Source organism: Mesoplodon mirus (genome assembly GCF_964341445.2).
Source record: "Mesoplodon mirus genome assembly, chromosome: 17".
Taxonomy (NCBI): domain Eukaryota; kingdom Metazoa; phylum Chordata; class Mammalia; order Artiodactyla; family Ziphiidae; genus Mesoplodon; species Mesoplodon mirus.
The window spans coordinates 29,207,119-29,233,289 of record NC_138993.1 but is presented as its reverse complement, the minus strand read 5'-3'; the positions used below and the strand labels follow the sequence as shown (position 1 = coordinate 29,233,289).

The 26,171-nt window shown below is 35.7% G+C and overlaps 1 pseudogene across 1 annotated transcript; it reads right to left on the bottom strand.

The window, feature by feature from the left end:
• Positions 1–13,902: 13,902 nt before the first annotated feature.
• LOC309792524 (mesoderm-specific transcript homolog protein-like) lies at positions 13,903–14,896 on the bottom strand (annotated as a pseudogene). The gene is made up of 2 exons: positions 14,242–14,896; positions 13,903–14,160 (listed from the first exon to the last, which is right to left on the bottom strand). The product of its transcript is annotated as a mesoderm-specific transcript homolog protein-like (transcript).
• Positions 14,897–26,171: the final 11,275 nt, after the last annotated feature.

Genomic DNA, 26,171 nt, shown 5'->3' with positions numbered 1-26,171 from the left:
ACTACCTCCTCATTACAACATTTCCAAGAAAAAAAGTCTGTTTCCCAGACTTCAGCTCAGTTATTCTTATTTCCATGATTGTGGTCTTTTGTTGTGGTAATTCTGAGGAAGGAAGTCAGAAATTTACACTAATTAAGAAAAAAAGATACAACAAATGAGTGCATATAACAAAAAAGAAGCAGACTCACAGATATAGGGAATAAACTAGTGGCTACCAGTTGGGAGGGACAATATACAGATGGCTTGGGGAGAGGGAGGTACAAACTATTGGGTGTAAAATAGGTTTAAGGATGTATTGTACAACACGGGGAAAATAACCAATATTTTGTAATAACTGTAAATGAAAAGTAACCTATAAAAATTGTATAAAAATTTAAAAAAGATCTATGAAAACCTGTCTAGTTTCATCAGAGGAACTAATTCAGACATTTCTATCAATGTATCTCTTTGAAATTTGTATTCTTTTACACCTTTAAATATTAATTCACTCACTAAATAAACTCACATTTTGAAAAATAAAATATTTCATTTAAAACAAACAAACAAAAAAAACACATGCTATTAGGAATTTAAGAACTAGGAACAGGATTTATATATTTTATAACCATAGTACCTAATGGAGTTATTTTCTAATATATATTAATAAATAAATATCAGTTGTATAAATTAATGTATTTTTTCAACATGAAAGCTAGCACAACTGAATAAATTAAGTAATTCAGCATCACACCTATCTATATTATGTGATTTAAGGTATATGAGGAAATACACCATATTAGCCTTTTATTAATGATCACATTTTCCAAATTAGTGTAGTTAAAATTCATACATTAAGTATATTTTCAGCCATGTAAATATATTCAGTAGATAGTTTATTTCCATATACCCATTATAGTCAGAAACCACACCTTAAACAAATACACACTGCCTAAATTATCTCTAAGTGATTAATTTATTTGACATAAAAGTTATGGCCTACTTAATTCCTCTGCTTTAATAGAATTAACATTTATGTATGTCTATCATTACTTTTGTAGTCTTGGATAAGTCATATCATCATGATGGAAATCATTTGCCACTAGAAATCATTTTCCCCACTAGAAATTGAAAATTGGACATGATATTCAGTTCATGACCATTTCAGTTCAAAGTGTACAATTCTTCTATGATTATGTTAGATTAAAACATATGAATTGACAATATTCTACTTTCATTTTACTTATTAATGTAACAATTCCATAAACTTTTACTTAGTATTTTTGGCCTGCTTTTTATGCACCTGGTCTCAGCCAGAACACTATAAATATATTGGGTACTTGGAAATTTAGAATTGTTTTTAACCATTGGAATAACTGAAAGTGGAAAGAGCTGAAGGAAAGAACATAGGAAATAAATCTGGACAGATCATGAAATGTTTCCACTCTAACACTTGTCTATGGCTATCAGAGAACACATAGTTACATCCAATCATCAAGAGTTGTGGAAACAAATAATTTTGTGATATTATTTGTGATATCTTCCTGGCTTTAAGGTGACCCACATCCTTGACAAAATATAACTGGATTGTTTCCATTGTTACAGTAAATAGAATGTAAAAAGCCTACTCATCTCCTTTGTTTTCAACCTTGTGAACTAAGGTTTTCTTTTTTTTTACTTTTTCTTTTCACCAAAATAACCCTTTCATAATGTTATTCAAGTCATTTTCTGTACCCCACCACAAACGTGAAGAATAATAGGCTAATATTTTTCATGTGTCTCCTAGAAAAAAGTTAACTATGATGTTGTTTGACTATTTTGACTATTTGATTTGTAGAAAATTTAAAATGGACTCAGTAACTTCATGTTCATAGACATAATGATTCAAAATTTTAACAATATGCATATACACAGAATTTTAATAGTCTTCTCCATGAAGGTAGGAACATACCCATTATTTACTATCTAGTGTGTCATGTGTTCTATTACAGTGCCTGAGAATATTGAGGGTATTTAATTCCCTTAAATATGGTACCTGTCCTTTTAATGTAGCAAATACGTAGGTAGTAAATGCGTTTTTAAAAGGTGACCTTCAACTTCAGCATTTTTAAAATAATCATAAATCCAAATTAGTGTAGTTCAAGTAAGTACCTCTAATTATGTGTTTGTATAAGGCAACCCCCTTATTATAACTGACCCTACACTAGGAGTAATGTTGCTCTTATACTCAGTGATGTAGATTTAAAGGAAGCTTATGTATAACTCATGGAGGCATTTCTCTGTGAAAAAAAGTGTCTTTGTATGGAACCTTGCAAAAATGTCCCTTCAGTCACACAAATTGATCAGTGGTGCTACATTGTGCTTTTATAAATATTGCCTAGAGAGATGATCATCAGAGAAAACTGGGCATTTAGATTCATTTTTACTTATATCTATTGGTGGATTTTGAGTAGTATCAAGAGACCAAGTCTTCTGATGCAGTAACTTAGAAGAGTGATATATTAGGAAATGAGTGCTTTACAAATAATGTAAATTTAAATGACCACCTACATATTTAGAGATTTTGTGTTATGAAATTGATTTACAAATTTCAGAGAATTGTAGAAACTTTTTTTTTTTATTTTGGTTGGGTCAACATGGTAAAATTTATAACTTTTAAATAATATATGCAGAGAAGGGGAAGATAGCAGAGGAGTAAGATACAGAGATCACCTTTCCGCCCACAGATACATCAGAAATATATCTACACGTGGAACTACTCCTACAGAACACCTATTGAGCACTGGCAGAAGACCTCAGACCTTCCAAAAGGCAAGAAACTCCCCAAGTACCTGGGAAGGGCAAAAGAAAAAAGAATAAACAGAGACAAAAGAATAGGGACAGGACCTGCACCACTGGGAGGGAGCCGTGAAGGAGGAAACGTTTCTACACACTACAAACCCTTTTGTGGGTGGAGACTGCAGATGGTGGAGAGGGGAAGCTTCAGAGCCATGGAGGAGAGTGCAGCAACAAGGGTGCAGAGGGCAAAGTGGAGAGATTCCCGCACAGAGGATCGGTGCCTACAGGCACTAACAAGCCCTAGAGGCTTGACTGCTCACCCTCTGGGGTGGGCGGGGCAGGGAGCTGAGGCTGAGGCTTTGGGTGGAGCGCATTGAGAGGACTGGTGGCGTGAACACAGCCTGAAGGGGTTAGTGCACAATGGCTGGCCGGGAGGGAGTCCAAGGAAAAGTCTGGACCTGCTGAAGAGGCAAGAGACTTTTTCTTTCCTCCTTGTTTCTGGGTGTATGAGGAGAGGGGATTAACAGCTCCACTTAAAGGAGTTCCGGAGATGGGTGCAAGCCACTGTTAACAGCATGGATTCCAGAGATGGGTATGAGATGCTAAGGCTGCAGCTGCTGCCACCAAGAAGCCTGTGTGCAAGCACAGGTCACTCTCCACACTTCCCTTCCTGGGAGCCTGTGCAGCCCACCACTGCCAGGGTCCTGTGATCAACGGACGACTTCCCTGGGAGAATTCATGGTGCACCTCAGGCTGGTGCAATGTCCCTCTGGCCTCTGCCGCAGCAGTCTCAACCCCATCCACAGCCCTCCCACCCCTGGCTTGAGCCACAACCCTCGAATCAGTGGCTCCTTTAAACCTGTCCTGTCCGAAAGAAGAACAGTGGCCCTCCAGCGACCTACACGCAGAGGCGGGGCCAAATCCAAAGCTGAGCCCCAGGAGCTGTGTGAACAAAGGAGAGAAGAGGAAGTCTCTCTCAGCAGCCTCAGGAGCAGCGGATTAAATCTCCACAATCAACTTGATGTACCCTGCATCAGTGGTATACCTGAATAGATAACGAATCATCCGAAATTGAGGAGGTGGACTTTGAGAGCAAGACTTATTATTTATTCCCCTTCTCCTCTTTTTGTGAGTGTGTATGTATATGTTTCTGTGTGAGATTTTGTCTGTATAGCTTTTCTTTCACCATTTTTCCTAGGGTTCTGTCCATCGATTTTTATTTTTTCTATTTTTTACTTAAAAATGTTTCTTAATAATTTTTTTTTATTTTAATAACTTTAATTTATTTATCATATTTTATTGTATCCTCTTTCTTTCTTTCTAATTTTTCTCCCTTTAATTCTGAGCTTGTGGATGAAAGGTTCTTGGTGCTGTGACCAGGAGTCAATTCTGTGCCTCTGAGGTGGGAGAGCCAACTTCAGGAAACAGGTCCAAAAGAGACCTCCCAGCTCCACATAATATCAAATGGTGAAAATCTCCCAGAGATCTCCATCTCAACACCAACACCCAGCTTCACTCAACGACCAGCAAGCTACAGTGCTGTACACCCTATGGCAAACAACTAGAAAGACAGGAAGACAATACCACCCATTAACAGAGAGGCTGCCTAAAATAATAAAGCCACAGACACCCAAAAACAAACCACCAGACGTGGACATTACCACTAGAAAGACGAGATCCAGCCTCATCCACCAGAACACAGGCACTAGTCCCCTCCACCAGGAAGCCTACACAAAGCACTGAACCAACTTTAGCCACTGGTGACAGACACCAAAAACAATGGGAACTACGAACCTGCAGCCTGCAAAAAGGAGACCCCAAACACAGTAAGATAAGCAAAATGAGAAGACAGAAAAACACACAGCATATGAAGGAGCAATATAAAAGCCCACCAGACCTAACAAATGAAGAGGAAATAGGCAGTCTACCTGAAAAAGGATTCAGAATAGTGATAATAAAGATGACCCAAAATCTTGGAAATAGACTAGAGAAAATGGAAGAAACATTCAACAGGGCCTAGAAGAATTAAAGATGAAACAAGCAAGGATGAACAACACAATAAATAAAATTAAAAATACTCTAGAAGGGATCAATAGCAGAATAACTGAGGCAGAAGAACAGATAAGTGACCTGGAAGATAAAATAGCGGAAATAATTACTGCAGAGCAGAATAAAGCAAAAAGAATGAAAAGAAATGAGGATAGTCTCAGAGACCTCTGGGGCGCCATTAAACATACAAGCATTCGAATTATAGGGGTCCCAGAAGAAGAAGAGAAAAAGAAAGTGACTGAGAAAATATTTGAAGAGATTATAGTTGAAAACTTCCCTACTATGGGAAAGGAAATAGTTAACCAAGTCCAGGAAGAACAGAGAGTCCCATACAGGATAAATCCAAGGAGAAACACACCAAGACAAATATTAATCAAACTGTCAAAAATTAAATACAAAGAAAAAATATTAAAAGCAGCAAGGGAAAAACAAAAAATAACACACAAGGGCATCCCCCTAAGGTTAATAGCTGATCTTTCAGCAGAAACACTGCAAGCCAGAAGAGGCAGGACATATTTAAAATGATGAAGGAGAAAAACCTACAACCAAGATTATTCTACCCAGCAAGGATCTCATTCAGATTTGATGGAGAAATTAAAACCTTTACAGACAAGCAAAAGCTGAGAGAGTCAAAACCACCAAACTAGCTTTACAACAAATGCTAAAGGAATTTCTCTACACAAGAAACACAAGAGAGGGAAAAGACCTACAATAACAAACTCAAAACAATTAAGAAAATGTTAATAGGAGCATACATATCGATAATTACCTTAAATGTAAATGGATTAAATGCTCCCCAAAAAAGACACAGACTGGCTGAATGGATACAAAAACAAGACCCATATATATGCTGTCTACAAGAGAACAACTTCAGACCTAGGGACACATACAGACTGAAAGTGAGGAGATGGAAAAACATATTCCATGCAAATGGAAACCAAAAGAAAGCTGGAGTAGCAATTCTCATGTCTCACAAAATAGACTTTAAAATAAAGATTATTACAAGAGACAAAGAAGGACACTACATAATGATCAAGGAATTGATCCAAGAACAAGATATAACAATTGTAAATATTTATGCACCCAACACAGGAGCACTTCAATACATAAGGCAAATACTAACAGCCATAAGAGGGGAAATGGACAGTAACATTTTCATAGTAGGGGACTCTAACACCCCACTTTCACCAATGGACGGATCATCCAAAATGAAAATAAATAAGGAAACTCAAGCTTTAAATGATACGTTAAACAAGGTGGACTTCATTGATATTTATAGGACATTCCATCCAAAAACAACATAATACACATTTTTCTCAAGTACTCATGGAATATTCTCCAGGATAGATCATATCTTGGGTCACAAATCAAGCCTTGGTAAATTTAAGAAAACTGAAATTGTATCAAGTATCTTTTCTGACCACAATGTTATGAAACTATATATTAATTACAGGAAAATATCTGTAAAAAAATGCAAACACATGGAGGTTAAACAATACTCTACATAATAAAGAAGTGATCACTGAAGGAATCAAAGAGGAAATAAAAAATACCTAGAAACAAATGACAATGGAGAAACGACGACCCAAAACTTATGGGATACAGCAAAAGCAGTTCTAAGAGGGAAGTTTGTAGCTATACAATCCTACCTTAAGAAACAGGAAACATCTCTAATAAACAACCTAAACTTACACCTAAAGCAATTAGAGAAAGAAGAACAAAAAACACCCAAAGTTAGCAGAAGGAAAGAAATCATACAGATCAGATCAGAAATAAATGAAAAAGAAATGAAGGAAATGATAAAGAAGATCAATAAAACTAAAAGCTGGTTCTTTGAGAAGAAAAACAAAATTGATAAACCATTAGCCAGACTCATCAAGAATAAAAGGAAGAAGATTCAAATCAATAGAATTAGAACTGAAAAAGGAGAAGTAACAACTGGCACTGCAGAAATACAAAAGATCATGAGAGATTACTACAAGCAACCCTATGCCAATAAAATGGACAACCTGGAAGAAATGGACAAATTCTTAGAAATGCACAAACTTCCAAGACTGAATCAGGAAGAAGTAGAAAATATGAACAGATCAAACACAAGAACTGAAAATGAAACTGTGATTAAAAATCTTCCAATAAACAAAAGCCCAAGAACAGATGGCTTCACAGGCGAATTCTATCAAACATTTAGAGAAAAGCTAACACCTATCCTCTCAAACTACTCTGAAATATAGCAGAGGGAGGAACACTCCCAAACTCATTCTAAGAGGCCACCATCACCCTGATACCAAAACCAGACAAAGATGTCATGAAGAAAGAAACTACAGGCCACTGTCTCTGATGAACATAGATGCAAAATTCCTAAACAAAATACTAGCAAACAGAATCCAACAGCACATTAAAAGGACCATACACCATGATCAAGTGGGGTTTATTCCAGGAATGCAAGGATTCTTCAATATATGCAAATGAATCAAAGTGATACACTATATTAACAAATTGAAGAAAAAAATATAATCATTTCAATAGATGCAGAGAAAGCTTTCGACAAAATTCAACACTGGTTTATGATAAAAACCCTGCAGAAAGTAGGCATAGAGGGAACTTTCCTCAACATAATAAACGCCATATATGACAAACCCACAGCCAACATCGTCCTCAGTGGCGAAAAGCTGAAACCATTTCCAGTAAGATCAGGAACAAGACAAGGTTGCCCACTTTCATCACTCTTATTCAACATAGTTTTGGAAGTTTTAGATAGAGCAATCAGAAAACAAAAGGAAATAAATGGAATCCAAATCAGAAAAGAAGCAGTAAAGGTGTCACTGTTTGCAGATGACATGATACTATACACAAGGAATCCCAAAGATGCTACCAGAAAAGTACAGGGCTAATCAATGAATTTGGTAAAGTAGCAGGATACAAAATTAATGCAGAGAAATATCTGGCATTCCTATACACTAATGATGAAAAAACTGAAAGTGAAATTAAGAAAACACTCCCATTTACCATTTCAACAAAAAGAATAAAATATCTAGGAATAAACTTACTTAAGGAGACAAAAGACCTGTATGCAGAAAATTATGACACTGATGAAAGTAATTAAATATGATACAAATAGATGCAGAGATATACAATGTTCTTGGACTGGAAGAATCAACATTGTGAACATGGGTCTACTACCCATAGCAATCTACAGATTCAATGCAATCCCTGTCAAACTGCCAATGGCATTTTTCACAGGACTAGGACAAAAAATTTCACAATTTGTATGGAAACACAAAAGACCCCGAATAGCCGAAGCAATCTTGAGAACGAAAAATGGAGCTGGAGGAATCAGGCTCCCTGACTTCAGACTATACTACAAATCTACAGTATTCAAGACAGTATGGTACTGGCACAAAAACAGAAAGATAGATCAATGTAACAGGATAGAAATCCCAGAGATAAACCCACGCACATATGGTCACTTTATCTTTGTTAAAGGAGGCAGGAATGTACAGTGGAGAAAGGACAGCCTCTTCAACAAGTGGTGCTGGGAAAACTGGATAAGGACATGTAAAAGTTTGAGATTAGAACACTCCCTAACACCATACACAATAAATAAGTTCAAAATGGATTAAAGACCTAAACGTAAGACCAGAAACTATCAAGCTCTTAGAGGAAAAGATAGACAGAACACTCTATGACAGAAATCACAGCAAGATCCTTTTAGACCCACCTCCTAGAGAAAAAAAAATAAACAAATGGGACCTAATGAAACTTAAAAGCTTTTGCACAACAAAGGAAACCATAAACAAGATGAAAAGATAACCCTCAGAATGGGAGAACATATTTGCCAATGAAGCAACTGACAAAGGATTAATCTCCAAAATTTATAAACAGCTCATGCAGCTCAATAGCAAAAAACCAAACAACCCAATCCAAAAATGGGCAGAAGACTTCAATAGGCATTTCTCCACAGAAGATATACAGACTGCCAACAAACACACGAAAGAATGCTCAACATCATTAATCGTTAGAGAAATGCAAGTCAAAACTACGATGAGATATCATCTCACACCATTCAGAATGACCATCATCAAAAAATCTAGAAACTATAAATACTGGATAGGGTGTGGAGAAATGGGAACACTGTTGCAATGCTGGTGGGAATGTGAATTGGTGCTGTCACTATGGAGAACAGTATGGAGGTTCCTTAAAAATCTACAAATAGAACTATGATATGACCCAGCAATCCCACTACTTAACATATACCCTGAGAAAACCATAATTCAAAAAGAGTCATGTACCAAAATATTCATTGCAGCTTTATTTACAATAGCCAGGAGATGGAAGCAACCTAAGTGTCCAGCATCAGATGAATGGATAAAGAAGATGTGGCAATATATACAATGGAATATTACTCAGCCTTAAAAAGAAATGAAATTGAGTTATTTGTAGTGAAGTGGATGGACCTAGAGTCTGTCATACAGAGTTAAGTAAGTCAAAAAGAGAAAGGCAAATCCTGTATGCTAACACATATATATGAAATCTAAAAAAAAAAAAATGTCATGAAGAACATAGAGGTAAGATGGGAATAAAAACACAGACCTACTAGAAAATGGACTGCAGGATATGGGCAAGGGGAACAGTAAGCTGTGACAAAGTGAGAGAGTATCATGGACATATATACACTACCAAACGTAAAATAGATAGCTAGTGGGAAGCAGCCACGTAGCACCCAGAGATCAACTCAGTCCTTTGTGACCACCTAGAGAGGTGGGATAGGGAGGGTGGGAGGCAGTGAGACACAAGAGGGAAGATATATGGGTACATATGTATATGTATAACTGATTAACTTTGTTATAAAGCAGAAACTAACACACCATTGTAAAGCAATTGTACTCCAATAAAGATGAAAAAAATATATATTTAGTGTGTAAAGAGTGATTTTATAAGTGCTACTATGTCTACATACATTTACATGAGAGAACAGAGGTGGTATATTAAACACGTAAGTATATATTATTAATTTTATTCATAGTATAGAATGCATATATTTAATTATCTTACTAAAATTTCATATCATTTTTTTAATTTCTTTTTACAGGTTGGTGAGTAATTGACTACATATAGGTCTTTCTATAGAGGTATATTTCATAACTAGCTACACTTCTCTAGGAAATATCCATTAAAAATTGTGTCTTATAAGTTCTACAACACTGAAGCATGATCTATAAAAATTTCCTGCTCCTGGGTTAGAGTTTGATATTAGATTCAAATAATCATTAAAGGGTTAAGTAACTGTAGTACAATTTTAAACAAAGACATATCATTTATATCTGATTAATTTTACTTTCTTACCTGGCCATTCTCATGAATCTGCCACAGTTGCACATATGATAAATCTCTCTTTGATCATGAGAGTGAGATACAGTATCTGAAAATATTGTTTATTTCTTATCAGATGGATTTATCTATTTAACTTATTTGCATCTGTTTCCTTGTATCTTACATACAATCAGCAACAACTTTTTGCTACACAAATGTTTTCTTAGGACAGTCTTGATCGTCATAATTTAATAGTGGCAAATGGAATTAAGTGACTTTGATCATCTTTCCATGAGGAAAACAAAAACAAAAATCTACATCAATGAAGTTCATCCAACAAATTTTAAATAAAAGTGCAGATAAAAATTTTAAATAAAAGTGTAGATAAAGTGAAATAATTCTTTATTCATAAATTTTCAGTTCCAAATTAATGTAATTATTTGCCCAAATCATTTACTTATTAATTTAAAGGGAACTTCTAGAGTTTAGGAAAAAAAAAAAAGAAAATATGTGACACTAACTCTTTGGGTCAGTATTTTATGACTTAAAAGTCTTTAAAAGGATGTTCAGATGTATGGGACTTACATTTAAATATAGCTTATACAACAGTTTCTTCTGAGAACATGCATTTTAAAAATATTTTGCATTCTATGTCATTAAAACATGAAATTATATCTCCTCAAATTAAATAAGATTGAGCTAGGCTAGAGTAGAGCAGGAGAAATTCTCCCTCCTAAGTTCTTTTTCCAATTTAGAGTATATAATTTAGACTAGGTTGCAACATCTTTTTTCGATCTTCTGAAACAGGTGGTATAATCACACAGCCCAGGTATATAAAGGTATTATAAGTGTAACAACCAAAGTTATATCATGAGAGGTAATTAAGCTGATATACTCCAAATTGTGCTTACTAAGCCATTGCTCATGACTTTTGATATATTATCAGTTAATGCACTCTGAAATTCAGAGGCAAGTTTTGTAGCACATTCAAAATAATCTTATACAGATGGTGTACTATCTTGCTATTAAAAAAAAAATCTTTCTACATACCAAAACATTATGTTCATTCCTTAGGTGAAACTGCCATAGGAAATACAAACTTACTTGAAAGTGCAAGAATTTGTAATCTAGGATTTCAGGGGAGACTTCTAAAATCTTATTATATTTTTTGATCAACTGCCTTTCTTATAAATGTCAATTTTTTTTATCCTGAAATCACCCCTTGAATTTTACCTACCTCATCTAGACCATTCTTTCTAATCTATTCAGGCTAACTGCTTCAAAAGTCTGTCCATCACCCTCATCTGCATACTATTAGATGTTCATCCTCCTTTATTGAGACTTATCTTCTCTGCCTCTGTGATTGATGATCTCCTTGTTCATCTCCTCAGGACTGTATGTTATGGGCCCCATACAAAACAAGCAGCGTTTTGGATCCCTTGTTAAATGGCCTGGAGTAGTAAACCCAAAGAAGAATATGGTGCCTCCAAATCCAGAGGCAAAATAAATGTTGTGCCTTTTTTTTTGGTTGTTAGGGAACAGATGTCACAACTTATCCTTCATCTTAGAAGGGACACAACTGGACTTCTAGAAATGTCACTGAAGTTGAAGGTCCCTGAAGTTTTGACAGATTTATTTTCCACCTTCTTACATATATATATATATATATATATATATATATATATATATATATATATATATATATATATATATATAATCTTACTAATGTTAGCATAGTGACTACAATGTGTGTGTGTTCTGTTTCTTTGGAGAACTGTGACTGATACAGATTTCGGTAGCAGGACTGGTTCTAAAAGAACAGAATCTTATGGATGAGCTTTCTGGATTGTTTCTGGTCTTTCTAGAATCCTAGAATTGGTTCTGTAGTCTGAGTGGTTTTAAAGGCACTAATAATCCTATTTCCAGTGCTAAATGAGTCACTGTCAATGTCATGATGCAGCAACAGAGATATGCAAAATATCACTATGGGGTATTTGTAATTAAATACTTATAAAAGGCATTGTTCTGGGTCACCAAGTATTTGATACCTTAAACATTTCAGCTAAACTAATGAGTTTAAAGAAATTGACTTGTTACTGCTCTTTGAGTTCTCTCACTTGGTTGCATTCAGATCATTCTTAATAGATACATTGGTTACTTTCATGAAAACTATAAATGTTGTCAGAGTTATACTAAGAAATTTAACTACTATGTCTACTAAATACTGTCTGGCACCTCCTTTTCTGTCACAATTGATCTTCCTTATCCCCTAAAACAGAAATTCTACTCCTTTACTTGTGAAAACCTGCCATCTCTTTGGCACATAGTGGGATCTACTTCTATATCTCTATCTATCCGCATATCTGTATATAACATTATACATATTATATCTATCTAATACATAGATATATCATAATTTTATATGTTGTCAGTTTATAGTTATTATAAAAAAAGTATCTCCATTAACTATTTCCTTTTTGTTTCCCAAGAACAATAAATGTCCTTTTACATGTGCCTTCCTGAGCTTTGATTTGTCTCATTTTTCAGCATGTTCACAAATACATGTTTTATTGTATTTTTGCTGTTGCTGCTATCTTTTTTGGTCAAAATTCATTTTTATTAATAAAAAATAAACACTTATTCTAGTTTCAGTCATTATGCTGGAAGTTACTAATTAAAAATATAAATAATCACAATAATCCTGTTTTAACTAAAACAACAAAACTGTGGCTTAAAAAAATAAAAGTATTCAGCACCATTTGATCACATACCTTTCAGACTTTGTTCTTAAAGTTTCTGGAACTTTCCTATCTGTGAAGTACAAGAGTTGCTGAGTTACATGAGGAACACTCTCTGGGGCAACCAAAGAGAAGTTAAGCAATCAGCTTATATTCAGACTGCTGACTTGGACTATACAATGTTCCCTTCCTCTCCACTCTAGCTCAGGAGGGACATGCTTCTAAGCACTGAGATATGAAAAGTCCAACTGTTATTAGCTGGAAAGACCAGTTCTAACAGCAAATAATGGTAAATCTCCAACACAGATGCTACTGCCCTTAATGTCCTGTGGTTTTAGGAAATTATGTAAATATTTTGGATTTAGTTCAATTTATTCAGAAATAAAACATGTTTAATAACGTTAACCTACTTTGCCAGAGTAAGTGCCTGCTGGTTTAGTATCCTTATAAAAGAAAAAAAAAGTATGTAAAATACATATAGGTAAATCATAGTCTTAAAGCATAATTAGAATACTGCTTTATTTAAATCAAAATCTAACAAAATGTCTTCAATTAGAAGAAGCTAATGAAACTAAATCCAACTTTATGACAAGGCAGACTTGCTCTCAGTTAAAGTTGTATTGCTTAGAGAACTTAAAGCCATTCTAGGCAAGGTTAAGGTGGCACCACTTTATTATTTACTATATATCAGGGTTGGGCCAGAAATGAGCGTTTCTAAATATAATATTCCAGAAAAGTCCATAGAAGTGTTTCAAAGACTTTTATGCAAAAGAATGTCTGTCTGTTTTTCTGTATCAGTGAGTAGTATGCCCATCAAAATTTCCTAATAACACAAAGACAAAGGCAAGTCCATACACCTGATCAGATGTCAAAAGAATGGGAGGTGAAATATTAGGTCACCCATAGAGCTTCTGCTAGCCTTTGAGTCAGGTGGACTTTTGTGACAGAATGTGTTTGGTGGCCAGGACTTTTTGGGACATTTCTTCCTAAGTGGAATACACAACAGATAAGGGAATAGGGGAAGTAATACAGGCAAGCTACTCTTTCCAGCTCAGAAGGAGTTGATGAAGCCCATATATGTATCCAAGAAGCCCATAAGATCCTCTAGCTGTGGATAGTGGCTAATGTGGTCATCCAGAATGACACTGTGGACTGCGGCAACATTTTCCTGTACAGCTCCAAAGACTCTGGATAGGGATTCACCAGATCCAATGGCCCTTAGATAAAATGAATGGGAATATAAACAATGACAAGAGCTCTCACCCAGCGTCTTTTACACTTTTTCCTCTGATTAATATACTGCAAGAGACTATTGATAACCAAGTTCCTGTCATTGTGGCATATCCCTGCCCACATGTCCCACAGCTCACTCTCAGAGGGTCAGGTGTACAGCCCAAAATCTGAGGAGAGACCTCGAGAGAATACAAAGTTCATCAGTCACGTGAGGATGGATGACACCTTGCTTCCATCTTTGAGAAGCTTTTGGAGATGGAGAAGAAGGTGAGCTTCAAGAAATATACCTCCCTTTGACAGACAGAGACTCTTAATGGTAAGCTGACCAGATCTATTCTGCTTGAACCTATAGAGCAGCTCCTGAGCAAAGATATCCCCACAGGCATGAGACAACAAGTTGATCCTACTGTTCTGGAACACCAGGTGCTGCAAAAACGCCTCCATGATGCTGGTCTGCTCAAATATGAAATAGTGATGTGGTCTTGGTTTGTCACTGAAGCCAAAACCTAGGAAATTGAGGACAATCACTCTATGAAACCTGAGGGTCAGACCTTCCCATATATTGTACCAATCATAGGTGGACATTGTAAAACCATATAAAAGCATGACTATCTCCGGAATTCAAACCACACCCACAGAGTCTTGGTAGAAGATGCTCGGTCTCTTTTAGGTAAAAAAATTTGCCTGATGACTTCCATGAATGAAGAGCGGAGGAAAGCTGGGGGGGGTGGGGAGGATGGGGGGAGTATGTGCAGATAGGCCGCAAGCAGGGGCATAGCCAATAGCTCCACCTAGACCCACCACTCCCTCATCCTGATTCTGGTAAGACTTGGGCTGCAAGACTCCACCTAGACCCACCACCCCCTCATCCTGATTCTGGTAAGACTTGGGTTTCAAGACTCCATATTTGGGGGAACCCTGTTGCTGCTATCTTTAAGGGTTTTATTATTTTTCTTTTTTTTCTAACTTTATTGAGGAATGATTGACATAAAAATTGTGTATGTTTAAAGTGTATAACTTGATGATTTGATATACATATACATCGTGGAATGATTAACAAGATCAAGACAATTAATATGGTCATCACCTCACATAAGTGATGTAGTTAACTATTTTTTTCCCTTATTGTTTTGATTTAAAGGAATCTAAAGTCATAATACTGAGTCATTGAATAAATAAGTTACCTTGAAGAGAGTCTTTTTTCTTTCTAAATTTAATGTTAACAGCTCAGTATCTAAACTGGTAATAAATCCCTTGATTTATCCCATTAAGGTGCATGTCTTTTAATTATGTGTTCTTGTGTAAGCTTTATTTCAGCTGTAAGCAGTCTTTGGAGAATATTAGTACTTTAGCAATTGTTTGTCTAGTTCTCTAACAGTGCTAGAAGGATGTGAAGCATTTAATGATTTTGATATGGAACCCATATTCATGATGAAAACTAAGACAATGTTTCTTTCTTTTCTACACCAGGGATGGCCTCAGGGGTTATTTTGACTACAGTTTTTTCTCACTAGGGCAGGAAGCTCTATTATTGAGGTTTTTTTTTTTTTTTTTTTTTTTCCAATTTTGCAAAGAAATAGTAGGCACATTCCTTTGGGCTCTCTTAACTCAGTTATTAAACTGATTGCCCATTACTCTAATATGCTTGGAAATAAAAAAAAAAAACACTGAAGCCATTTTCTGCTCATTATGGTTCTATAGAAATACAAAATCACCATGTCTTTTGAGCAAAGACACTTTGAACTCTTCCCCAAAGTGAAGGATTAGTTCCTTCTGAAACTTTTGTAAGTGCTGTGGCCTTGATATGAAAATTGTTTTAAGTTGGAAGTCACTCAGACTGGCTTATTTTAATAAAAGTCCATCCTGAGGAACAGGCTGCACATAATTGGCAGCAGTTCACCATCTTTTTGGTTGATCTTTGGTTACTTGACCTCCCTAACTTAAAATAATTGAGTCAACAGCCCCTGCTTATCACAATAAATAAACTTTATAATCATTCTTCTATCTTCATATGCTTCATTTAACCCAGTATCTTCTTCTAGACTGCCACAGAGCTACCTGGGACCAATACCAACTGTCATGGTTACATGACTTCCTGTTCACTGCCTCCAAACTCCCTTACCTTCTACTCTTCTGCTAGAAGTACTTTCTCCATTTGAAAATATTGGATCAACATCTCTTTCTGGCATGAAACAGTACTCCAGATCACCTGCTATAATTCTTAATCTGGATCTTAAGAAAAAGATCAATATGTATTAAATAGAATAGTCATTGACTTCAATAGACTCATTAAGAGGTAACTAATTTTCTCTAAAAATGCTATATCAGAAAATAATTTAGGGCAATGAATTAGCTATAATATAGCCTTAATATTTATTTTGGGTATACAGTACCTAAAATATATTCCTGCTTAGATTACTACACAGTGGCAGGCGATACTCCATAAATTACATAACTCTTTGACTGTTGCTGCTGCTGCTGCTGAAGTCTCAGACTTTTACAAGTTTGTGATTTCTCCAAACTCCATGAAAGAATAAACCTCCAACCATTGTGAATTTCAATGCTCACACTCTAATATCCTTGTAGAAGACAATTGGACTAGAGACCAGAGGGGAATGCTTCAGTTACTCCAATGCATATATTTTCTATTTGAGCTGCTATGCTATGTGACTATAAGTTGGCTATCTCCACATTTGGGAATAGCACTAAGGACTATGTTCGGTGAGCCACTGGTGTGTGGAGAAAAAATACACAAATAATTAAATCAGAATTTTGACATTTGATTTACATTTATTTTTATGTATTTTTAAAAATGTATATCTTGTATATATTTTTCAATGTACATTTTGTACTAGAACCATAGGGTATATAAATAATTTCCATGTAAGTATGTATTTATTAAGGTGTACTCAAAAACATTGTTTTTTTACATGTGGAGCTAAACAATAAGGAAATTTGTAGAAACTGCTACTCCAAAGAACTGTTTTAACTCCACAGCTCCAGATACCTGGGAGCCTATCATGAGCTCCAAAAAGTTGAACTAAAATCTATTTGTGATTTTGAAGGAACTTCCAAAGTGTTTTCTAGAGTGGTTATATGTTTTTACCTTTTCATTAGCAAAGTTTGAGTGTTCCAGTTTCTCTACATCCTCATCAGAATTTGGTGTTGCCGGTATATATATTTGTTTTATGTTTGTCATTCTGATAGGTGAGTAGTGATATGTAAACAGCTAACCACCAGAAATTTCTCTCCTAAGAATTTATTCAAGAGAAATGAAAACCTATGTTCACATAAAAACTTGTACATTAATATTTAATAAAGTTGTTACTTTACTAATAATAACCAAAACATGGAAATAACCCAGATGTTCTTTAATATGAGAATGATTAAACAATCTTATGGTGCATTCAAATCATGGAATACTATTCAGCAATAAAAAGGAAAAAAAACATTAAAAAACACAGAAATGTGTCTGAATCTCTGGGGAATTATGCTGAGTGAAAAATAAATCCCAAAAGGTTACATACATTATAATTCCATTTAAATTATATTCTTGAAATGACAAAATTATAGAAATGGATAACAAGTTAGTGGTTATTAGAAGTTAAGGAGAAGTGAGTGAGAAGAAAGCAGACATGGCTATAAGTTAGTGGTTATTAGAAGTTAAGTTAAGTGGTTATTATTATTATTATAAGTGGTTATTATTATAAGTTAGTGGTTATTAGAAGTTAAGGAGAAGTGAGTGAGAAGAAAGCAGATATGGCTATAAAAGGACAACATGAGAAATCTGGATGGTTATGGAAATGCTCTGTTTCTTGACTGTATGAATGCCAATATTCTACTTGTGTTATTGTCCTATAGTTTTTGAAGGATGTCAACTTTAGGAGAAATTGGGTAAACAGTACATGGGATTTCTCTATATCATCTCTTACAACTGCATGTGAATATACAATAACCTCAAAATAAAAAAGCTTGAGTTAAACAGTAATACGTGTGTCTTCCTTTCCATGTCTGGGTAATCCTTCAAAAACTGATGTTAATATATATATTCTCTTGTATATCCTGCAGTACAGTAATGGTGACAGAGGAGAAAAGGAAGGGACACATGGCCAAATGAAGATCATTGTAAAGTTCAAAACTCTTGAAGGTATTTTCCATCCCATATTATATTAACAGTTCAATAAATAAAACATTTTCCATATTTTATAATGTATTTCAGTTGCATTTTTGTATATTTGAGTAAACTCTCAAAGATCAGTTGATTACTTTCACAAATTTGAACAAATTTCAAGGTGACATTAAAATTAATTGTAATCAATTCTCCAGATTGGCCTATTTTTCTACATTTTGCCTCCAAACATTTAAATTTTGAAAGGCTTACTAAGTAACTCTTGTAAATAATTTTACTGAACAAGTTGATTATTCAAATAGTATAGCCTAAGGCAAGGTCTAATTGTTAATTCTCTAGATTGATTAATCTCTCCTCCTATTTCAAGGCAAACATACTAAAACAATAGACATTAAATATATAACCCTACCTCTCTCCAGAATGATAAATCAAGCATATCCCCTTCATTATTACTTAGTATCAATAGAAGAAAAGTGTTATAAAGATGCTTTATTTCACTGTAGTTGAAATTGATATAAATGTTCCTACAAATGTGATATGGAAAATAAAAATGTGTCTTTCAAAAAGTGTCTTAAAATATAAACTTAACTACCGCTTCTGAAAAAATGAAGTAGACATACATTTGCCCTATATTTTCTGCTAAATACAACTAAAAATCCTGGACGTTATATATAAAATATTTTAAGACTTAAAGAAAAAGAAGAAGACAGGGAAGCTAGGAAACTTAAGATCCAAGGAACTACACAGTGGTGAGTTCCCTGAGTTTTCTTTTTACCTCATAAATCAAAGACTTGAAGCTGAAAAAGCTGGGAATCTAAAAACACCAACAGGCACAAACAAAAACAGCTCAACCAAAGCTTGCTCTCTCTAGATAAAGGAGAAACTTAGCAAAAAGTAAATACTTTTAGATAATAACAGTGCTATTCATTTCAAACATCTCAGAAAAAAACAAAATCTCAACCTCTCCCACAACAGCAAAGGCAATGAGGGGAACATGAACTTCCAACCTTGAGGGGCTGCGAGGATGTACTCAACTATACTGTTGGAGTAGTATCAAAAAGGCTAAGTAGGGAGCCAGGGTTCTCACCTCTTCCTGGCAGTAACAAGTTATCTTCTCCCCCACATGGTATCACTGGAGACAACATGCAAAGCCTGAACTTCCATGTCCACACTGAAGGAATATGGTATCCCTACCTCTTCACAGTAGGGAGTTTCAGGGCATGTCTAGTGGAGAGTCAGGACATTCAACTTTGCACAACAATAATATGTACACATCCACCACAGTGGTTATGGAGATGAAATAAAGATCCTGTCTTTGACCAGCAGTAATGAGGCCTCTCCCCAACCTTGGGTATCAATAGAGACTGAGTGAGGAACCTGCAATTCCACTTCCACCTGGTATTAAGGAGAGAATGACCAACTTTTCTCAAGCAAAAACATTGTCAGAAAAAAAACAGCTAAAAGAGATGGTTTATATAAGATCCAGAGATCCATAACATAATAGGAAAATGTCCATAATAGGAAAATTCCTCAGGGAGTGGCTAGGGTGGCAGAGTAGGAAGACCCTAAGCTCACCTCCTCCCATAGGCACACCAAAATTACAACTATTTACAGAACAACAATTGATGAGGAAGACCAGAAGATTAGCAGTAAATATATTCTATAACTAAAGATATAAAGAAGAAACCACAAGACAGGTAAGAAGGGCAGAGATGCAGTATAGTCAAGACCCATACCCTCAGGTGGGTGACCTACAAACAGGAGGATAATTACAATTGTAGAAGTTTACCCCAAAGAGTAAGGGGTACAAGAGCCACATTGGGCTACCCAAACTGGGGATCCTGAGCCAGAGACCTGAGGGAAAGATAATCAACTCCCAAAGAGCACACACGAAATCTCACATGATCTGGGACCCAAAAGAGATGCAACAATTTGAAAGAATCCTGGGTCAAGCCACCTAATGATCTTGGAGAGTCTTAGGAAGCAACTGGAGCTCACCCTGAGGACATAGACACTGACAACAGCCATTTTGGGGAGCTCATTCTACTATGAGGATGCTGGTGCTGGCAAGTACCAATTTGGAATCCTCACTCTGTCTCATTAGCTGTGGGACCCAGTCCTGCCCACCAGCCATGGCTGGTGAGACCCATTCCTGCCCACCAGCCATGACTGGTGGCACCAGTACTGGAAGCTTCAGACCAAGCAGTTATCCAAGAGAGGACACAGGTCCTTCCACCATTAGGTCAGGTGCCTTAAGAACCCTGAGGCCACAGCCACCCCAATCCTAGCCCTGTCCACCAGAGGGCCCATGACCCATCCCCACACACTAGTGCAATGACACTAGCCACAGGACCCCTTGGAGCCCCAAAGCCAGCTGTACAAACCCAGTGTCCACCCACCAGTGGGGCTGATAGCAAATCCTGGATCCCTAGGCCCTGCAACCAGGGCAAATGCTGACCCACTTTTGGGCAGGGCTGAGTCCTAGGGTGGTTGATTGCAGAGCTAGGGGTCCCAGATCTAGTGTTATCCTGCTGGTGGGTGGAGGCAGTTCCTGATACAGCAGGCTACAGTCTAAGGTGTTCAAAGCTGATGTCAGCCCAATGCTGAGTATGGCAGGATCCCAGGATGGTCAGCTAAGGGATCCTAGGTGGCTTGGAGCTTGTGTCTGCCTGCTGGTGGGTGAGTCTTGGGCCCTTGGTGTTCCTGGGGATAATGCTGGCTACTGGTGGACAGAGTCAGATTCCAGGGTCTCTTGCTGCAGGGTTCTAGGGGTCCTGGAGATAGTGTTAGCCTAACGGTATTTGGGACTGCAGCCAGCTACCTCATGAGCCAGCCCTACCCACAAGTGACCAGCAGCCTCTACATAAAGCATAGTCTGTTAACCAACTAGACTGGGGGCCAGCCATAACTATAAGATTTCCCACAGTAGTCAGCTAGACACACAAAGGAACCACAGAGCCACATAGGGGTCAGCCCAATAGCATACAGTTTTGATGACCAGAGGAGTGTGTGCTGCTGGAACACATAGGACATCTCCTACAAAAAGCCACTCTCCAAGGCTGGAAAATGAAATCAACTTACATAATACATAGAAATAAAAACAGTGAATTAGGCAAAATGAGACAACAGAAAACTATTTTCCAAATAAAGGAAGCAGTTAAAATCCAAGAAGAACTAATTGAAGTGGAGATAAGCAATCTACCTGGCAGAGAGTTCAAGGTAATAATGATAAAGATGCTGAAAGAACTTGAGAGAAGATTAGATGATAGAGTAAAAAGTTGTAGGTTTATAACAAAGCGTTAAAAATATAAAGACAAATGAAACATAGCTGAAGAATAGAATAACTGAAATAAAAAATACACTAGAAGAAATCAATGGTAGATTAAATGACTCAGAAGAAGACAGGATCAGCGAACCAGAAGACAGAGTAGTGGAAACCACTGAAGCTGAATAGAAGAAAAAAAAAAGAATAAAAATAAATAAGGATCGTTTAAGAGACCTCTGATACAACATCAAGGATACTAGCATTCACATGATAGGGGTCCCAAGGTCCCAGGAGGGGAAGAGAGAGAAAGGGACAGGGGCAGATAACATATTTGAAAACATAATAGCTGAAAATTTCCCTAACCTGAGAGTGAAAACAGACATTCAGGTCCAGGAAGCTCAGAGAGTCCCACACAAGATCAACCCAAAGAGAACCACACCAAGACACACTGTAGTTAAAAAAATTGCAAAAATTAAAGATAAAGAGAGAATATTAAAAGCAGCAAAGGAAAAGCAACAAATTACCCACAAGGGAAGTCCCATTAGGAGTTATGAGCTGACTTTTCAGCAGAAGCTCTGAAGGCCAGAAGAGAGTGGCACAATATATTTAAAGTGATGAAAGGGAGAAACCTACCACCAAGAATACTCTAATTGGCAAGGCTTTAATTCAGATTTGATGGAAAGATCAAAAGATTTACATACAAACAAAACTAAAAGAGTTCAGCACAACCACCAAACTAGCTTTACAAGAAATGTTAAAAGGAACTTCTCTAAGTGAAAAAGAAATGGTCACAACTAGAAATATGAATAATAGAAAAGGAAAAATTCCAGTGGTAAAGGCAAATATAAAGTTATTATTGAAGATCAGCAGAAAGAAATGAAAAAATTCTGAATCCCCATCATTACCAAGCTGTATCAGAGCACAGGAGGCATGCAAAGAGGAATGCTAGGAGGAATGCCTGTGGACTTCCCTGGTGGTGGAGCTCCTCCATCTGGTGGTGTCTCCTTTGGGCACAGCAGTGAAGAGGTTGATTAAGCCAACCTAGAATAGATTAAGCATTGTTCTATGCAAAATATTGAAGGACCCAACTTTGTAGCAAATTCCATGGCAGTTTTACAGTTGAGCTGCTATAGTAAATAACTGAGCATTCTTGATTCTTGAACATGGAAAGTGTGCACAAGAAAAGGAAATAACTGCACTTTCATAAGCACTGGATTGTAAGTGGAAAATGCAATGTCTTAAATAAAACTGTACTTAAAGTTGAAAAGAAAACAAACAAATAAATAAAAGTTAGTAAATAAATAAATGTTAGTAAATCAATCATGTACAAAGCTAGTAGGAAGATTACAAGACAAAAGTAATAAAATCATTAATATTCACAAGTAGTTAAGGTATATTCAAAACAAAAAGATATGAAATATGATATCAAAACAGTAAATGGTTGCAGGTGGGTAAAAACTCAGGGATGTTAAAATTCATTTGAAATTAAGAGATCACCAAAATAAAATAATCACGTGTATATATACAAATATTGCTATATATAAACCTCATGGTAACCACAAACCAAAAATGTATAATAGATACACACACAAAAGAGAGAAAGGAATTCAAATATAACACTAAAGATAAGTGTTATAAGGGAAATAATAAGGGAAGAGAATAAAAGTAGAAAGGAACAGAAAAGAACTACAAAGTAACCCTGAAACAATTAACAAAATAGCAATAAGTACATACCTATTGATAATTATTGTAAATATAAATGGATTAAATATTTAGATCAAAATACATAAAATGACTGAATGGATACAAAAACAAGACCCATATATATGATGCCTACAAAAGATTCATTTCAAAATCTAAAGAAATACACAGACTAAAAATGAGGGTTGGAAAAGTTATTCCACACAATTGAAAATGAAAAGAAACCTGGGGTAGCAATACTTAAATCAGACAAAGTAGACTTTAAAACAAAGACTGTAACAGGAGACAAAGAAGGACCTTACATAATGATCAAGTGATCAATCCAAGAAGGAGATATAGCAATTGTAAATATATATGCACCCAGCATATGAGCACCTAAATACATAAAACAGATATTAATACACATCAAGGGAAAGATTGATAGTAACACACTAATATTAGTGGAATTTAACTTTCCACTTAACATCAATGAACAGATCATCCAGACAGAAAATCAATAAGGAAACATATGCCTTAATTGTCATTAGATCAAATGCACCTAATAGATACATATAGAATATTCCATCCAAAGAGACAAAATATACATTCTTTCAAGGCATATGCAACATTCTCCATAATAGACCACATGCTATGACACAAAACAATCTCAGATAATTTAAGGAAATTGAAATCTTATCAAGCATCTTTTCTGACCACAGTCCTATGAGACTACAAATCAACTACAAGAAAAAAATAAAAATAAACTGCAAAAAAACCCACAAACATATGGAGGCTAAACAATATGCTACTAAGCAGCTAATGGGTCAATGAAGAAATCAATAAAATACCTGTAGGCAAATGAAAACAAAAATATAATGATCCAAAATATATGGGACACAACAAAGGCAGTTCTAAGAGGTAAGTTTATACTGCAGAAAATCTCAAATAAACAACCCAATCTTACAACTAAAGAAACTAGAAAAAGAAGAACAAACAAAACCAAAAGTTAGTAGAAGGAAAGAAATCGAAGAGAAATAAATAATATAGAGGAAAACAAAACAACCCACCCCCCATAAAAATAGAAAAGATCAATGTAATTAAAAGCTGGTTCTCTGAAAAGAAGAACAAAATTGATAAACATTTAGCCAGACTTATCAAGAAAAAAAAAAAAGAGAGAGAGTGAGAGAGGGCCAAAATCAATAAAATCAGAAATGAAAAAGAAGAAGTTACAACTGACACTACAAAAATACAAAAGATTATAACAGATCACTATTAACAATTACATGGCAAACAAATGAACAACCTAAAAAAAATGAACAAATTCCTAGAAATGTACAATCTCCCAAGACTAAACCAGGAAGAAATAGAAAATATGAACAGATGAATTACCAGTAATGAAATTGAATCAGTGATTTAAAATACTCAGGTCTTTCCTGGTGGCACAGTTGTTGAGAGTCTGCCTGCCAATGCAGGGGACATGGGTTCGTGCCCCAGTCCGGGAAGATCCCACATGCCATGAAGCAGCTGAGCCCGTGAGCCATGCACACTGAGCCTGCATGTCTAGACTCTGTGTTCTGCAACGGGAGAGGCCACAACAGTGAGAGGCCTGCGTACTGCAAAACAAAATAATAATAATAAATAAATAATTAAAATAAAACACTCAAAAGAAACAAGAGTCCAAGACCAAACGACTTCACAGGGAAATTCTACCAAACTTCTAGAGAAGAGTTAACACCAATCATTCTCAAACAATTCCAAAAATTTAACAGGAAGGAACACTTCTGAACTCATTCTACAAGGCCAGCATCACCCTAATACCAAAACCAGACAAAGATCTGAGAAAAAAAGAAAACTATAGCCCAATATCACTGGTGAACATAAAAATTCTTCAATAAAATATTTTCAAACCAAAGTCAACAATAGAGTAAAAGGATCATACACCATAATCAAGTTGCATTTATCTCAGGGATGCAAAAATAGTTCAATATAATCAAATCAATCATGGTGATAAACTGCATGAACAAATTGAAAAATAGAAATCATATGATCATCTCAATGGAAGTGGAATAATTTTTTGACAACATCTGGCATCCATTGATGATAAAAACTCTAAACAAAGTAGGTATAGAGAGAACATATCTGAATGTAATAAAGGTCATATATGATAAGCCCACAGATACTATAGTACTCAACAGTGGAAAGCTGAAGACATTTCCTATAAGATCAGGAAGAAGGCAAGGAAGCCCACCCTCACCACTTTTATTTAAAATGATATTTGAAGTCCTAGCAACAACAATCAGACAAGAAAAAGAAATAAAACAAGTCCAAATTGGAAAGAAACAAGTAAAACTGTCACTGTTTGCAGATGATGTGATACTATATATAGAAAATCCTAAAGTCACCACCCAAAAACTACTAGAGCTCAATAGTGAATTTGGTAAAGTACAGGCTACAAATTAGTATACAGAAATATGTTGCATTTCTATAAACTAACAGCAAAATATCAGAATGAGAAATTAGAAAACAATTCCATTTATCACCATATCATAAAGAATAAAATATCTAGGAATAAATACAACAAAGGAAGGGAAAGAACTATACTCAGAAAACTATAAGATACTGATGAAAGAAGTTGAAGATGACACAAACAGATGGAAAGATATACCCTGTCCATGGACTGGAAGATTTAATATTGTTAAAATGACAATACTACCCAAGACGTGGTATATACACAAGGCAATCTATAGATTCAATGCAATCTCTATCAAAATACCAATGGCATTTTTCATAGAACTAGAATAATTCTAAAAATTTATGGAAACACAAGATACCAAATAGCCAAAACCATTTTGAAAAGGAAAAACAAAGCTGGAGATATCACACTCCCTGATTTCAATCCATACTACAAAGCTACAGTCATCAAAACAGTATAGTACTGGTATAAAAACAGATACACAGATCATTGGAGCAGAATACAAAGCCCAGAGAGAAGCCATATTTATACAGGCAATTA